Source organism: Lepidothrix coronata, unplaced genomic scaffold (assembly GCF_001604755.1).
Source record: "Lepidothrix coronata isolate B3197 unplaced genomic scaffold, Lepidothrix_coronata-1.0 Scaffold157, whole genome shotgun sequence".
Lineage (NCBI taxonomy): Eukaryota > Metazoa > Chordata > Aves > Passeriformes > Pipridae > Lepidothrix > Lepidothrix coronata.
The window spans coordinates 1,224,647-1,241,868 of record NW_016690337.1 but is presented as its reverse complement, the minus strand read 5'-3'; positions in this window follow the sequence as shown (position 1 = coordinate 1,241,868).

Sequence of the window (17,222 nt, the reverse complement as noted above, 5' to 3'; positions counted from 1 at the left end):
AATCTATCTCAAACTCATTTGTATTTTCCTGTAAACCCAGTGAGTACAAATTTTCTTTTATGAAAACGCTATTTGTTTTTCTTCTCATCTCTTTCAAATTATTTTTAATAGGAAGTCTTTTGTACATACATGCTCTGAGCATCTGAGTTAAACCCTCAATTCTACTCAGTTAATAAGCCTAGCTGAGGTCTGATCAACCATTAGCTTAGGCTGAGACTGAAAATCTTAATAGCAACAAGTATCTGGAGAGAATTTGCCAATATTTGTACAGTTGCAAGTCACTCAGTCTCACAGCCTTGCCCCAAGCATTGGCCAGGAGGTGAATTTTGCAAGGCACCTTTAAGTTCATCCAATTCAAATAATTAAAAATTATTTTTCTATCAATCTCAGAAAGAGAAATGGACTTTTCTTCTAAACGGGTAAAATACATGTTGCCTTTCTAGTTCTTTTGTTTAATAACAACAAAACCAGCCACATGAAAAACCACGCTGAAAGTCAGAGTTTGTTATTTCTACTCCTTCATCACCAAATTGTGTCAAACAGCAGAGCTCTGGGTCTAGCATTTGTCAGCTACCTGCTGCTCCAGAACAGCAGAGGGAGCACAAAACACTTTGTTTTCTTTTAATTGCTCAGTGATGGTGGGATTAACTTAAAAATGACAATCACAAAGGTTGTTAGAACCCATAGGGCTTCATCAAGTTGTGTATCTTTCCATCTGTCTGATCAGAATTGGTACTGACGGTGTCTCTCATCTCCCAGAAAATCACACACAACTTCCAGGTACTGCTTGTTTTCATCAGGAAATCTGTCTAATATGTTTGTATTGGGTTTGACTTTTATTTTTCAGCTGAACTTTAGATGCCACAATCTTTCATCACTACCCAAAGGTCCAAATAAGTGGTAAAATACTTAGGACTATGTGCAATTTTACACTTCAAAATAGACTATCTTGGCTGATGTAATTCTGGAGCAAGTTAGCATCACAATCTTGTCAATTTGGTTTTTTTTTATGCAGCTATGTGTGTGTTCTGCAGCTCTTGAAATATCTTCTTCCAGCTTCAGTGCCTGAGGCCACAAGTGTGCAGCACAGTTCTGTCTCCCAAAGAATGTCAAACATAATGAAAAAATGAACTTGCAAAAGAGATGATTTTTTGTATGCCTTACTGCTTGATTCTCCTGCCTGCTGTTTTTGCTTTCCCCAGTTCTCCTAGGTTTTATTTTCTGCTTTTGGAACTGTGTCCAAGGCTTCCTCTGAATGAATTGCTTTTAAAAAGCTTCCTTATAATGAGGCTTGTCACACAGATGAATGGAGCATTGCTGAACTCTCACAATGTGGCACAGGCTGACTCAACCTTTCGATGCTCGCTCTCAGAATTAGCATTCTTGTCTAACAATGGTTTTCGCCCCTTCTCTTTCTGCTACTGAAGATTGTGACCTGATATATTCAAGAAATCACACTCACAAAAATGAATGGAAAGTATGAGGATTAAAGTGAAGGTTAACCTTACAGAATAGGAGGACCTTAGAGTCGGGCTGTCTTCCTTATCCATTGGACCTAAGAATTATAGTTGAAGCAGAAGAGTGAGTGATCTTGCATTCAGTGCCAAAGGTGAAGGCAGCTTTCCTCACGAGGGGCAAAGCCTGCATGCTTTAAGAGTAACTTCAATGAAGCTACTCCATGGCTGAGGCAAACGGCGTTGGGCCACTGATACAACTCTTCTTCTTCACCGAGCGGGACAGAAGCCCTCAACGTCTGTTGAACTCCTTGTGCCCCTTTAGACCTCTGAGCAGACGAATCGCGAGGGAAAAAAAATGTAAGGTACCTGCTCTGAGCTGGTGGATGCTGGGAAAGTATAGGCTAGGCTTGAAAGCCTTTCTGCCAATTTGTTGAAGACAGTAGAAGTAATTAGAATAAAAGAGGGCAGCCTCGCTGCCTGGAGTTCTGGGAACTAAACAGTTCTCTCTGGAGCTCAGACCCAAATTACTGCTGCTGAGCAGCCCTAGGGGTTGTGTCTCCTTGTGTCTGCCCCAGAGTGCAGCTAATCTTGCAAGTAATGGAGAGTTTTTGAGGGCAGTCTTCTTCCCAAAGGCGACACAGTGAAGAAGAAAAAAGAGTGAAAATTTATCTGAAATCCTGAATTTCCATTTTGCATATAATCTTAACCTTGCAAAGAAGGGAATGATGAGAGATAAGTGACACAAAGAGAAGAGGGGAATGGAAGGAGAAAAAGAAAAGGTCATCAAGACTGCAGCTCAGCATTACTACTGAAGTGTCCAGTGGAATGGAAACTTCTTTTTTTTCTTTCTTTCCTTTTTTTTTTTTTTTTTGGAATAATCACAAATCACAGGGACTTTTTATTTAAACCTTTAGAAATTATATGTGACTCTCCATGCTGATCTGACAAACTTGCATTTAGGCTTTCAGCCAGCTATAATGATGCTGAAAAAGCCTAGTCCTAGTAGTCTCAGCTCAGCTGAGTCTCTGATGTGTTGGATAGTATGCAAGATATCCTCTATGATCAGAGTGCAAAATCTGATGGCTACACAAATTCTTTTCATGTCTTGGCTTCTTCTGCTTAATATTTTGCAAAAGAAAACAGTCTAGAAGCACTGTGTACGGCAGACAACAGCACATTTCTTCCATGAAGTCTTAATCCATGTTTTCACTGGTGACCTTGTACAACCTTTGAAAACCTCCATTGCTTCACTGATTAATCTGATGGACTGACAATTTTCTGCTTTCTATGCAAAAAATGCATAACACCTTGCTTGATTACAGATACAATTGCACAGAATTATTAGCATTATGGAGTAGAAATTATGAAAGTGCCATTTATGATCATCTGGCTCCCAGACAATTGTTCTTTACTAAAGCAAGAGAATATTTTGGGGGAAAAAAAATAGGATGCAGGAGCAGGGTAGCTGATGATCTCATATTCAATTCCACTTTAGGCAGAAACAAAGCATGTAAAATTTAGCCCAGAATGATTAACATTCCTGGGGTTATAAACTAACTGGAAAGCAAATGCTATGAAGGAAATTATTAGACAACCTTAATTAAAAACATCACTACCAGCTCTCCACATAATAAATGCACTTGATCTGAGTAAAAGAAAATGAAGTTAATGGTGAACAAACATTTGAAATAAAAGGAAAATTTTACAACTTAGTCCTGGGCTGGGGGGCCTTCCTCCCTCCTCTCCCCGTGGTCCCTGCAGCCACATTTCAGCCAGTGGTGGTGGATAATCATGAAACTACTGAATTTGGGAAGGACGTACATACCCACCCTGTCACAAAGAGAAAAATTAAAGCAGAAATACCAATTATCCATAAGTTAGATGAGGAAGGAGAAGGACAAGTGGCAGAAAGGCTGGACTCCCTGCCAGCTGGAGGAGGCAGATGAGAGGTCAGGCAGGGCAGGGAGCTGACCTGACACCCCTGTTTGGGAGTGAGCCAAGCCTGGCTGCAGCGGTGAGCAGGACCCTGACGGGGAGCACTGGACAGGTCCAGCCTTAGAGAGGTCCAGGCTGGCTAAAGCAGAGGTCAGGCTGAACAAATTTGATTAACTTCTCCTCAAAAGGGACAATGACAGCTGACAGGAGTGCGACAGCAGACGTACTCTCCTTGGATTTCAAGAAGCCTTTGGCCGTGTCATGGCTTCAAAGGATGGTTTTTAAAACTGGTGCTGCTGGCAAGATTTTACTAGTTATATCAGCATCAGAGCAAAGGAGGCAGGTTGAAAGCTTATTTAGCTTTCGTGCTGATCACCTTGGCAGCGAACCTTTGAAATCAAAAATGGTTGCAAAATAGACTTTACACTGCTTGCAGTTAAGTACTGCCTATACTTACCCAAGCAAAGGAGGCTGGCTTCAGTCAGAAAGATGAGCTTGATAGCTTTAATTAATTCTTAATAAAAGAAAAATAAAACAGATGAAAGAAGCCAGCTCAAGAATTCAGAAGTAGTAAGCCAAGAATTTCATACTTATGGTCTGGGTCTTGTAAGCACAAGCATCAGAATAAATTTATTTCCGTGTGTGAAAATCAATGGTCTTTGTCATTGTAATTAAAACCGTACTTGAAAGTATAACTATTTTCGTTGGGGGATGTTTTGCCTGCTTGTTTCAGCAAAAGTTATACCACCACTTGCAGACAGGGAAAGTCTCAGGGTGCACATAAGTTATCAAAGCACAGTGGCATTACTTGTTTTCCTGTCAAGGTGTTGACTGTCCAAGCACATCCCACATCAGGACAGCATCTTGCAGCTGTTTTCATGGAATCATCAAATCATAAAAACATTACTGGGAAGCGACCATTGAAGGTCTTTCAGTCAAAACCCCAGCACAAACCAGGACTTTAGCCACTGTGGGATCAGGTCAGCTCTGCCTAGGTCTAGCTGGGCTGTGAAAAACTAATTTGCAGATTTGACAACCTCTCTGTGCAATGTGTTCCAGTGCTGCATTACTTGCCCAGCTTTGTTGTTGTTTCTTTGGTTTGCTTTTTTTTTTTAATGTTTACCTATAGTGCTTGATGAAGGGGGATCCCTGGAAACTAATTTAAAAGGGGGAAAAGCTTTATAAAAACTAGACCCATTGTTTCCTAACTCAGAAGCGTGTTGAGGCTGAATTGTCAGCACTGAGTAGAATTTGTTGCCTTTTGTTGACTTCATCCAGCCTATTATTGTTGAGGTTTTTTTGCTACTTAATTATTACAGTGCATTGTCTTGGGGCTATTTGAGGCTGAAAAACAAGACTTTAATGATAAAATACAGAAAAATAGACAGGCTACTCTTGTCACTGTCAGCAAATAAATAGCATTAATCTGTCTTCATTACTGCCATGCATGGTGTAACACAAGAGTCCACCAGGTGGGAAGAGGTATAATATCTTTTAGCCACTCCATGAGTGCTAAGAGTTAAGCTGAAACTTAAACTGAAAATTTTCCTTTGATCAGCAAAGAATCGTGACAGTCATTTTGTCTTCAGAAGCTCTTTGACATCCCTCCATTAGGATACTGAGAGAGAGCAGAATTGTCTGACCTGACCTGTCATCACCAGTTCTTGATGGGAGGTACCTCACTGCCATTTGTGCCTTTGGAAACTCCTCCTTGTCTGTTCTCTGTAGTGGGATGTTGATTCCAGCTGGAGTTATATCTCTTCCCTGGTATATTATTTAAAAATATGAAGTTTTAATTAGCACGTAGTTATGTTTTAGAGTGCTTCAGAATATGTCATATCCTTAAAGGCTTTCAGCAAATGGATGTTTGGTTCCCCCCTCCCCCCCTCAAAAATAAGTTATCCGAGCAATCTGTGCTAAGTGTTTTGAAAATAAGGGTTGAACACACACAACTAGATTATGTGGCAGTGTAAATCAGAACTGTGCAATTCACTTCAGTGATTTACATTATCTGAAGATCTGGACTATTAATTGTTGGAAACCTACCTTTTTAAAAGCAGTTTTTTAGTCACTGTGACATCTAGCCATCTGGCTTCAGTTTCCCTCCCTATGCACTTTCAGGCATGAATACTAGGAAGCTTTTTTAAATATGCAGATTACCCAGGCAGCGTGCAGGAGATGGTGATAGACACAGCTTCGTTTGCACAGCTTATTTCTTTGCAAAGTTGTCTTGGTTAAACTTCATATACCAGTCAGTAATGGATTGGATTTGCTGGTCTCTTTCCTATGGATTTTACTATTGTTGAAGATTTTAACTGATGGGATAAGGAAAAAAATCTGCCACAGTAACCAGTTTCACTGTGATGGCAAAAAGAGAGAATATTTAGAGAGTGCCTATGAACTTGGCCACTTTTGGCAGTCTATTGCTCTGGCACACCTCTGTAAAACATAGGTGTGATCTGTTTTGGGAAGAATAGTGGATATTGAAGCAATATCCATGCAAAGTGGACATTTGGAACTCTTGTTGGAATGTTGGGGTTGCCTCCTCAGGCTGGATGTGCTCAGATTGCAACTCTGGTGCCACTGGATCTTCATTGATCTGCCATTGCTCCATCTGATGAGGAGGTTGAATTTGCATCCTCACCCTGCAGAGCTGATAGTCCAGAGTATTATCACCAAGTCAAATGGGCAGGAGCTGTAGTTTGGGATCTGAACCCATGGAATGCTGGGCTACCTCTAACAGGCTGCTCTCTGGGGTCAGAGCTCCTCAGTGCCAGCCCGAGATTCATAATATGCTTATAGAGCTCCTACACAAGGGCTGTAATTTTCTTCATCATCAGAAAAAAGTCTCATTTATAAAGTGAGATTAAGTGTTTGAACAGAGTTCTGTTCTCTCGAGGATATGATTTTACCCAAATATTTCCTAAGGCAGCAAAGTTTTTGACTGTAATACTTTATGTCGCTGCAGAAGGGATGTCTCTGTAAAATAAGCTGTAATTGTCACCCTGTTTTGTCATTATTGTATCTTCAGGTGTGGATTTAGAAGAGGCTACAGGACACAGAAGAACCTCAAAGAGCTTTGGACCAGTCCACTACTTTTTCCTTCAGTCCTGCTGAGATTCCTCCATTCAGGAGATGTGGAGACAATATGTGGTCCTGGACAGGGGTATGTGCTCCCCACCTTTACAGTCCCAAGACATTGTCTCCTCACCCCTGAAGCAAGACTTGTCAACTGATGTCCCCTGTAGGAGAAAATACCCTAATATTTCTTAATGTTTAATGATGTCACCACTCATGTTGGTAAAGTCTGAAGGCAACACATTTAACTTGTTTAGGAACTGAGGGATGATTTGCATATACTGCTAATTGAAAAAAAAAAAAAGAAGGTATCTGCAAAGTTTTTTTGATAACCTCAGTTCTGTATTGTCTGCGACATCTCAGTTAGGCTCAGCTATTTCACCAAAGGTAATGGTTAATGGTTAAATGGTTAATTTTGAGTTCCTTAAGACCTTTCCTAGAAAATGCATTTCCTGGTGTCACTGTAATTTTTCTCTCATCTCAATTTAAACAGTTATTGAGTTTTAGTAGCTTAGACTCTTACACATTACTAATTCAGCAAGAGAGATGTATCTCTGTATGAAGAAAAACACCCTAGATCCTGTTAAGACCCTTCTCACCCCAAAACCTGTGGCAGTGTTGAGAAATCTCTGGTGTTGATGCGTGCAGCTGAATTTCCCAACTCAGCATGTGCATCTAACAAAACCCATCATCAGCCAATTGGAAGTCTGATTTTCAAGGACCATTGAACACCAAACATTTCTAGGGAGCTGCAATTACAGAAACAATTGTGTTAAATAACTTTGGACTGATGGTGTGTGAACATTAGCCCTCCCAACTTTCCTTTTCTTATTTTGGTTGGAATCTGACAGTGCACAGGGTTATGTTAGGAATACTTTAGGGAGTGTTGATATGCTTCAGAAATTCTGGCATTTCTTCATCTATCTATGATTTATGCATGTGTTTTATGACTCCATAGGCTGAACAGTGTCATATTTGCAGTTGTATTTGATGTTGAGAAGAAAAAGGGCAGGGTATGTTTTACTGAAGGTGAAGCATCTTAAACTCCCCTCACATAATTCCAATTCCACTTTCAGTCATGACAGCGTAAGTCGGGAGGTGCAGCATATTTCACATTTCTGTAGTGCTGGACATATGTCGAATATATGAGGCACTTTACCTAAGACAAATAACAGATTGTATCAGAAAACCCACCTTTGTTTATTAACCTTGTGAATTGTTCATTTTGCATTTTTAATTGATACAGCAAGAAGTGTTAACATTTATATTACAGGGAGACCAAAGGGTTCAACTCCCACTTAGGTGTCCTACAAAGCAGGTGAACAACATTAAGTTTTTGGTCTGAGACTGGTCAATTGATACTGATGCCAAGGCAAGGATTGTGCACTCATGTGCCGTGCTGACCACCAACATCACCAGAGTGCTTGAGGTCACTGCACCCCGTTATTCAGAGTATCAACATGGGCTGGGAGAGGAGCAGATCAAGAGCAGCCACAGGGAAGGAGTTGGGGGTGTTGGTGGGTGAGAGGCTGGACATGACCCAGCCATGTGCACTGGGAGCCCAGAAACCCCCCGTGTCCTGGGCTGCATCCAAAGCAGTGTGGGCAGCAGGGGAGGGAGGGGATTCTGCCCCTCTGCTCTGCTCTGGTGAGACCCCACCTGCAGTGCTGCCTCCAGCTCTGGGGTCCCCAGCACAGGAAGGACATGGACCTGTGGGAGCAAGTCCAGAGGAGGCCACCAAGATGACCAGAGGGATAGAGCACCTCTCCTATGAGGAAAGGCTGAGAGAACTGGGATTGTTCAGCCTGGAGAAAAGAAGGCTTCAGGGTGATCTAATTGTGGCCTTTTCAGTACCTGAAGGGAGCCTACAAGAATAATGGAGAGACACTTTTTACAAGGTCATGTAGTGGCAGGACAAGGGGGAAAGGTTTCAAACTGAAAGAGGATATGTTAAGATTGGATATAAGGAAGAAATTTCTTACTGTGAAGGCAGTGAGGCACTGGAACAGGTTGCCCAGAGAAGATGTGGATGACCCATCCCTGGAAGTGTTCAAGGACAAGTGGGATGGGGCTCTGAGCAACCTGGTCTAGTGGAAGGTGTCCCTACCCATGGCAGTGGGGTTGAAAAACGATGACATTTAAGGTCCTTTCCAACTCAAACCATTCTATGATTCCATGACATTTTATATGGGTCTCTGATAGCTCTCTGGATTAAACGCCACACGTTGATAATTTTTCACACATGATGACTCTTTTCAAATGCAGATGAAATGATTCAGTGGTTTTACTTAAATTCCCAGATAGGCCTATACAGGGTACACCATGTCTGTCCTTGCTGGGTGCACCTGAGTGAGATTAAAAAACTGCTAGATGCTTGATTGTCTTGCCATGCTTACAGGCAACCCATCCCAGTTATCTACCCAACTGAAAATACAATGCAAACGTTGCCTAAACTCTCGAGGCAGCCAAATGATCCCTGGTTTAAAACTGCAAACTTGCTACCTGTAGTGAGCAGAGAAGAGACTTGAAATATTTGCTATATAATATGAATATTAAATATAATCATTAAAAACAGCTTTATAAACATAAGGTAATCCAGTAGCTTTAACAGGTACTTCTTCAATCCTATTCAAGCACAGTGGAAACGCAGACTAAATTGTGCAAACCAAACCTCCACAAAATGATACATAAATGTTGATGTATTGTGACAAGGTAGTTAACAAAGTGGAAGGATGAACACCTGTCTCCTGCATATGGATTGGCAGGTACAGTGAAGACTTGGAGTACGTGAAGGTTTATGAAGATGCTTGCAGAACACTGACAGCGTAAAACCTCTCCCCAGCCTTATTTCTAAAACTGGGCTTTTCCCACTGTTATTCTGAAAGGATGAACTGATTCAGGAGGACAAGGTAGTAGTTTCTTGTATGCCTATCTGGCAGCACAGAGTATTCCTATTCTGATCACAGAATGGAAATTATTATGATTTAAAGTTAATATTTCTAGAAGTCAGGATTGGAAGACCCAGAGGGAAAACAGTGAAGGAATGTAAAAAGTGAGGCTGTCATTCTAATAAGAAATATTTAGGTAATAAATAAATATATTACATTTGGATATGTTGCATAGTAAATCATTACCTAAAACGAACAGGTGATAAAGAGGTGTTCTATGTTGTTTTATTGTATTTTCCCACCTCTGATACGGTAGAAAGAAATATTTATGCTTATTCAAATTTTAAAAAAAAGAGAGAAAGATATTTTAAGAAATTGCGCTCAAATTTGTTTGGAATTATATCCAGACATTTAAATAGAAAACAGAAAACATCTTCTTCCCTTTTTGACAATGTTAATATTAATTCTACCTTTCATATGTGCATATAGTAGAAACGAACTCCTGGTGAGTCAAAGATTACATGAGGTCTTTGGAGGAGGAGATATTAAACTTAAAAAAATAGCAATTCACTTTGTTGGGCTGAATTTTTGATCTCATTCTTGAATATTATTATATCCTTTAAAAAACTCATATGAGAAAGATTTGAAATTAGAGAACTTCTAAACTCAGAACAAATAATTTAAGTAGTGCCCACAAGGACTGAATAAATAATAAATTTATACCCTTTGTCACACTTTTGCTGACCCTTTTCTCTTGAGTTCTCAGGTGCAGCATGAGAGAGGGGAGGAGATTTTCTTGGTAACACGAACGCTGGAAAATTCTCCCTGGCAATATCAGCACTTCTCCTTCAGTTCATCTTCAGCTCACAGTGGAACAACAGCAAGGTGAGCTTGAGGGAAAACTTTCTAATTCTGCTCACTACAAATAAGATTTCAAAAGTTTGTTGTTCTTAAAGCCAAAGCACTTGAGTGATGGTGGAAAATAAATCGAAAACTTTTCTAAATGTAAGTAGCTTAGGCTGTGAAACACAACAGCCATTTAAACCCTTCCCTTCCTCTCCCCATGTGTAGAATGAGAGCCATGCATGGCCAAACTGAGCTGCATGGGACTGCACAGGGTTCCCACTGCTGTGCTACAGGTCAAGCCACATGCAGATTGCTTTCCAGAGTATGATTATCCCTGATTCCGAGTGATAATAGATGCCTGGGAAGAACAATGGGAATTTAAACAGTACGAACGTATTTGTTTTCAATTTTTTTTTTAATTTTTTTTTTTTCATGGTAGAAGAGCACAGGAATATGGACCATCTAGGTGCTAGTTGCCACGGTAACCATAAAATCACATCCTCCAAAACCTTTCTATTTAATTATATACATCACTGACTAGCTAGTAGAGTAAATTTCATTTTTTTTTTCTTCAAAACTCCAGATTGAAAAGGGAAAAAAGCCATGTTCATTGCAGTTTAACCTTTTCTTCGTCACTGATATTTTGGGAAAATAATTTTTTCCTTTTTACTGGCATTTTTAGCTGATGTTCCATCCAGTTTTATTGACATCATAAATTATTATATTGGGCTGTAGTGCTACACAGTTAAGGGTTAGAGGCTTGTCATTGTTTCTGTGTATTTATAGCCTAATTCTCCAGACTTCTCCTCCTTGATATACATGATTTGTTCCCAACCTGCATTCCATTGGGGTTGTATTTCACCTCTGGAAATACCTGCATTGTGCTGAAATCCATATCTACTTGAAGATTATGTGAAAAACACCACCTGTATACAGAAAACTGTATATATTGTCATTGAAAACAAAGCCAAGAGACTGAAATCAAAACTAAGATTGTACAATGGCTCAGATGCACTTTCTGAGTGGCTTTTGTGCACGAGGGTGAATGGCACTAATAGCCAGACCAGTCTGTACCCAGGTAATTCAGATACCTCTTTTGTTCCTAAGGTGTCTTCTTTATAAAACAGCAATAACTATAGCTAACTTTGATATCTAGGGAAAGAAGGAAAAAAAAATTTTAATTTATTTAATTTCCCTACTTTCAGAGATTTTTATGACATATCCTTTTTTACCTTAGTAGAAGAGATACATGTCACTTTCTTGGATACAAAAATCATCATTTTCTTGCTTTTTTTTTACAATTTATGTAATATGTAAATTTATTTTTTTTCCCTTTTTAAATAATTTCTTTAAAATATGTTAATTTAAAAAAGTAATGAGGAGTGATCTCCATATAGGTATTATATATTCATGTTCAATTAATATAACTCTTTGTTTATTTTTCTGATATTGCATTACTGCACCTTAACAAAGTGAACCTTTTCATGTAAATATGAATATTTTCCTTAAAAAAAAAAACACCTGGCCCCTCTCCTAAATTTGTTATGTGAAGTCAAACTGCACATATTTTTGGAGCTCTTCAAGCAAGAGGTCACACCCTAATAATTATGTTTACTAGTTACAGTAGTATCACAGTTACAATAAAAATTGCACACTGCAAATCATTTATTACTGTTTTGATAAGTAAGTAATAGAATTGGAAGGTGTGTTAGGATGATTCAAACAGGTAATCTTTCTGAAATCAAGATACAGAATCCAAAATAGCAGACACTTTTGGCCAGGTAATTCATAAATACAGTGTTTGAGCTTTACAGAGTGACTTCCACTCAACCTGAATGATATCTTTAAGCCTAATTCATAATATTCTTTGTATTGGACAAAATAATTCAATATAAACATAATGAAAAAAATTCAGGTCAGGAAGTTTAATGCTACAGTGTTAGTGATGTAACAAGAGAATATTACCAAAATTAGTACCAATTATTTTTTTTTTGCCAGAAATTAGCCGGTTGCTGTAACTCACTGTTTTGCTTTCTAGTCACAAAGTAGATTTTATTAAAAAATAATAAGTGCTCTGAAATACATGCTTGTACAATTTGGTAAGCATTTTATGAGTTTATAAATTTGTGACAGACAGATGGATGTTCTAAATAATTCTCAGCCCAGCATCATGCTTAGAGCTGCGGATGCCAATGATAGCAGTTGAAATCTAGTATGAAGTTGAGACAATCCTGAATTGTTTTTTCATTGTTATTCTGCTTCCAAACCAGGGGGTTCTTGGGTAATTTGGGAAGATGCCTTTTCTGTGTGTATGGACTTACATATTATTTTTATCTCCTAAAACAACTCAACATCTTGGTGGAGATGCATCTTCTCACCTTTTTGAAACACCTGAGAAATGCACTGAGGTATTGTGCATCCTGCAAGGGCTGCCAGTTTGTTGCAGCCAAGTTACAGAGTAAGTCGCATTTATTCTCACCTGTTTGCTACACTTAACATCTTCTAACACGGAAAATAAGAACATATTATACACAAACAGAGATTTTATTGTTATTCTAATCAAAGTCTTAGCAGATTGATCAGAGAATAGCCATTAGTCCATTGTATTGACACTTTTGATTCAAATTACATATGGTTGAGATTGGTATGCATGAAGAGTCAAGTATCTCCATGGGTCTCTGGTATTACTGTCATACTTCCACTGTGTTTCTGGATCATAAGGTTCAGGCATTGGTTCAGGGCAGGAGAAAAGGATTACAACCAGTCATCAGCAGAATAGTTCTTTTTTGATAGAACTTCAATGCCAATGTATGTTTCCTTCCTCCTCACTTTTGGGTCTGTCTGGAGTAATTTTATATGTTCTATAATATCATCTATGCTCTGCTGCTTCTTCTTCACTGGCTCACATTTGCACATTACTGTGTGTGGTACATTTAGCTTGTGTTAGAGACCTGGTCATTATTCTCTTTGTTATCCTTAAAGCTATCTTTACCCTGCTCACATGGTTGCATTCCTTTAATGACCATTAACTGATCATTGGTGACATGTTTATAGCCCTGTGGCCCCTGGTGTCATCCTGTGCCCATAGTTTCAACACCCCTCTATTACCCCATGCCCATATTCCTCTACTGTTTGTTTTATTGCAGAGTGACAAATAGCTCATTCTGCACTGAGTACCTGCTTGCCATCACCCCATACAGTTGTTCACAAGCTAAAACAAAGTAAGTAGTAATCATTGGATTATTAGATAATTGTTGTTACCACTAAACAAGACTAAATATGGCTCCACTTAGGCCAAAAGAAGTTCAGACAGAGCCTGATAGGTGTCAAATTCTGTGTTATTACCCTAGCACAAAGCCTTACTGGGTAGCAAGGCTACAGACAGTCATAGTCCCAAAGCCCTTGCTTTAAGGATCCATGCAAGTCTGAGTGAAGTACCTCCTTGTTGGTTAGCAGTGAAACATCTATAACACAGAACACAGAATCAAATATCCTGTTTGCTTACAGTTTTGCAATGATGGAATAGAGTTATAAAAAACAGAATAACAAAAGACATTGCTCTGGCCATACTCAATGAAAATCATCTTAAATACTCCAGTTTCTCAGGCTCCTTTGTTAGTCTCTGTTAGCTGTCCCCAGGCTGGCACACTAGAGAGAGCTCTTAGATCTCAATGTTTCCTCCTTGAACTGCTAATGTTGGTTAGAGAAGCCAATTGGAGCAGTTTCTTCTTTGGCCCACAATCAAAGGACCTGGCTTTTTTTCTCTCTTGTTTACCTACTCATTATTGCCCTGTGTGAGAGCACTGAGACATTATAAGGTGCCAAGAGGATTATGTAATCACTTTCCCCCATCCTCCCTAAGTTTACTTGATTAACATTTTTATTGCATATCTTAATTAGTAGATTCCTAGCTTTGGGCTTCAGGCTGCTTTCCTCTCCTTACAACCTCCTTCGAATGCATTGATCTAATTTTAAAAATGAGAAATTGTAATGGTTTTAAATAATTTGTTTGTTACAACTTTGTATATAGAGTACCATAATAACACATTAAAAATTATTTGAGAATTTGCTTCTAAGAATGAACATTCTTCCTCTACATTCCACTAGATTTCAGGAAAGTCAATTATATGGTTAAAAAATAAAAATAAAAATTGGATATCCTTGATGTGAGGGATTTAGAAACAGCTTTTGTCATTGGAAAAATATGGAGACATATACTTGCAAATATAAAGGAAAACAGAGGGAAGTATTGATCCCCTTCTAGCTCAAGAGTCGTAAATGTAGACATTTCTTTGTGTGGGTCACTTGAGGAATTGATCTGGAAAGCAGTCTCAAACCAATTCCAAATCTGCAGAAAGCAAAGCTGACGTGAGCGCGGTCTCTTCTTTTTAGCCAATAGTTCACCTATTATGGAACTTACTTGTAAATTATTTTTGCAGTTACTCAAGCACGTTTCTACACTGCACGGTGTTTGCTGATCACCATATTGCAACATATTCTGATTTGTGATCTGTCTTACTGAATCCTTTGTACATGATGGGGCAGGGACTTGAATCCTACCCTGACAACAGTGCTATCAGTATGTTCGTTGTCATTCTTGCGTCTCCTTCTTTGTCCCTCAAATATTTCACGATTTGGAAGACAAGGGAACGACCTCCAAAGAATGCTTCAGGATATTTGAGGGGACTGGATTAAGTTGGTCCCTGGCACCTGGTGAATGCTGGACACTCTGTCCTTGGTGAGGAATGTCCTTCATGCCTAATATGTGGTTGCAAATTCCATCAGGTTGCTTACAAGTCGTCCTGTGTAATGCAGTTCTTGTGGATCAATCCTATTGCTACCAGGGGCTTGTTAATGCAATGAACAGATGTATTTCCTGTTTTCTTTTTTTCAATGTGCAGAAAATGCACAGAATTCTTTACACCTGTACTGTCTAGTGAACTGAAAAGATCTTTTCCATGAGTTTTCCCTTTCGAGATATAACTGAGGAAGCATCATTTGCTTTCTGTGGAGATACGCAGGAAAATTATGTCCTAGGATCTTTAGGTGTGTGTGAGAGAAACCCCCTGTGCCTCTTGTTTCTATGCTACAAACCAGGCAGCAACAAACACAATTTATCCCCAAATCACTTTAAGAGTAACTTCTCATATTGTTATGCCTTTAAAGGAACTCTGGGCTTGGCACATATCTGAGGCTCTGCATATCTTTCACCCCAGGAACAATTTCTCCTTTGCAAAACTTTCTGGCTTGTTTTACACTCAAATGATCCCATGGGATGGAATGAGACCAAATGTTGCATTGGCCAAAATACGAGGTGATGAGTATAACTGGGACTTTATTTATTATGTGACTTGGCATTATGATATCTGAATTATCTATGCAGGCCTGTACAAGCCATATAAGAAAAGGAGACTGTTAGCTGGATTCTGTGCCTAGAATTAATCATCCATATGTTATGTCCTCCTGCCCTCTTCTCTCCTCCCCTTCCCTTCCCTCCCCTCATTTGTAATTGCTTTTAATACTGATTTTGGATCATGAAAAGTGAAAAATTCCTTTGTGTATGTATGTTCTTGCATTAACTCAGAAGCCTGCATTCAACAGATTCTGCAGAAGTGTTATATTGGGAAATAATATATTCACAGGAATAATAATACCATATATTAGTTCTAAATAATAAAAAACCCCTCAATTCAATAAATTATTCAATTAAATCTTTTTTGTAAATGTAATTTTTGAACCTACTTTGTAAATTTTATTTAATATTATTTACTTTGTAAATAATAATATAGTACACACTAAAACTGATATCAATATACTGGTAAAATCAGTTACAGTTCTATGAAAATGCCAGCTTTTTCTATTAATTCATGAACTGCATATAAAAATGTAATGGAATTCTTAGGTTTACCAAATGAGAAAGGAAGCAACTGGGAAACTAGCCCATAGCAACTTAAACACAGATTATACTTCAGCCTTTGCAGACAGCCACAGCACTTGAGGCTGAAAGAAGTTTTCTAATGTACTGCACAATTTTAGTCCGAACAGATAGTCTAAAAATAAAACTGTTGAAATATCTTACTACCTCCCAGAAAGTCTTGCAGATATTCCAGTAGCAAGGCTAAGGGTAAAGACATCCAGGCCTGGTCTCTAACCCAGTGATGACAATGATATTTCACATGCTATTTTGATTACACTTGATGCTTGAAAGTATTTGGAAATACCAATACAGTTCATCCACATTTCTACTGGAAAAGAATTACCAATGCAGATAATTCTTGACATTTTGAATAATATACTTAAAAGCAAATTGTCTTATTATTATTTGAAAATAATAGTAGATTATTAGATGTTATTACATCTGATAAAGAGCATCACGGTGTGTCTCCAGTCCTTAGTGAGATATATTAGAAAAATAGGCATGGTAATAACTTTAGAAACTAGAACAAGTCTGTCCCTACAAACGTAATTTTCCTTAGGGTAGACTGGCAAACTTCTCTGAAGTCACTGATCTTGCCAGTTAAAAAGATTTTAGCAGTAGGCTGAATGTCTGTATTCCACTTTTTAAACTTATTATTTAACTAAACTTTTCCAAGCATTTTGCTCAGTTTACCCAGTACTTTTTCCACTTTCAAACTTTAACTGAAAGAGAAAGCTTTCCACATAAATTGCATCATCTGAAAGCTGTCTTCTAAATTCAGCTTTTGCTGCTATGTTTCCCTGAAAAGGGTTGTCACCTACACTGTAAATCCTTTTTAAGCCAAATCACTAAGTTCACTGAATGCACATAACTCCAATTAACTGCAGCCTGCTGGCTCAAAAGCAATTTGGTCTTTCATTAATTACTCAGGTAAACACAGGAAAAAGCTCTTTTAGTTTGCCTGAATTCACAGAACAAACAACCTCCCCCACCCCATCTTTGATGATCCAAGACAATCTTGTCTTTTGATGCTTATCATTTGGTTGTTCAATAAAATGTAATTAAAAACAAAAGCAACATCCCCCTATCAACAAACCTGAG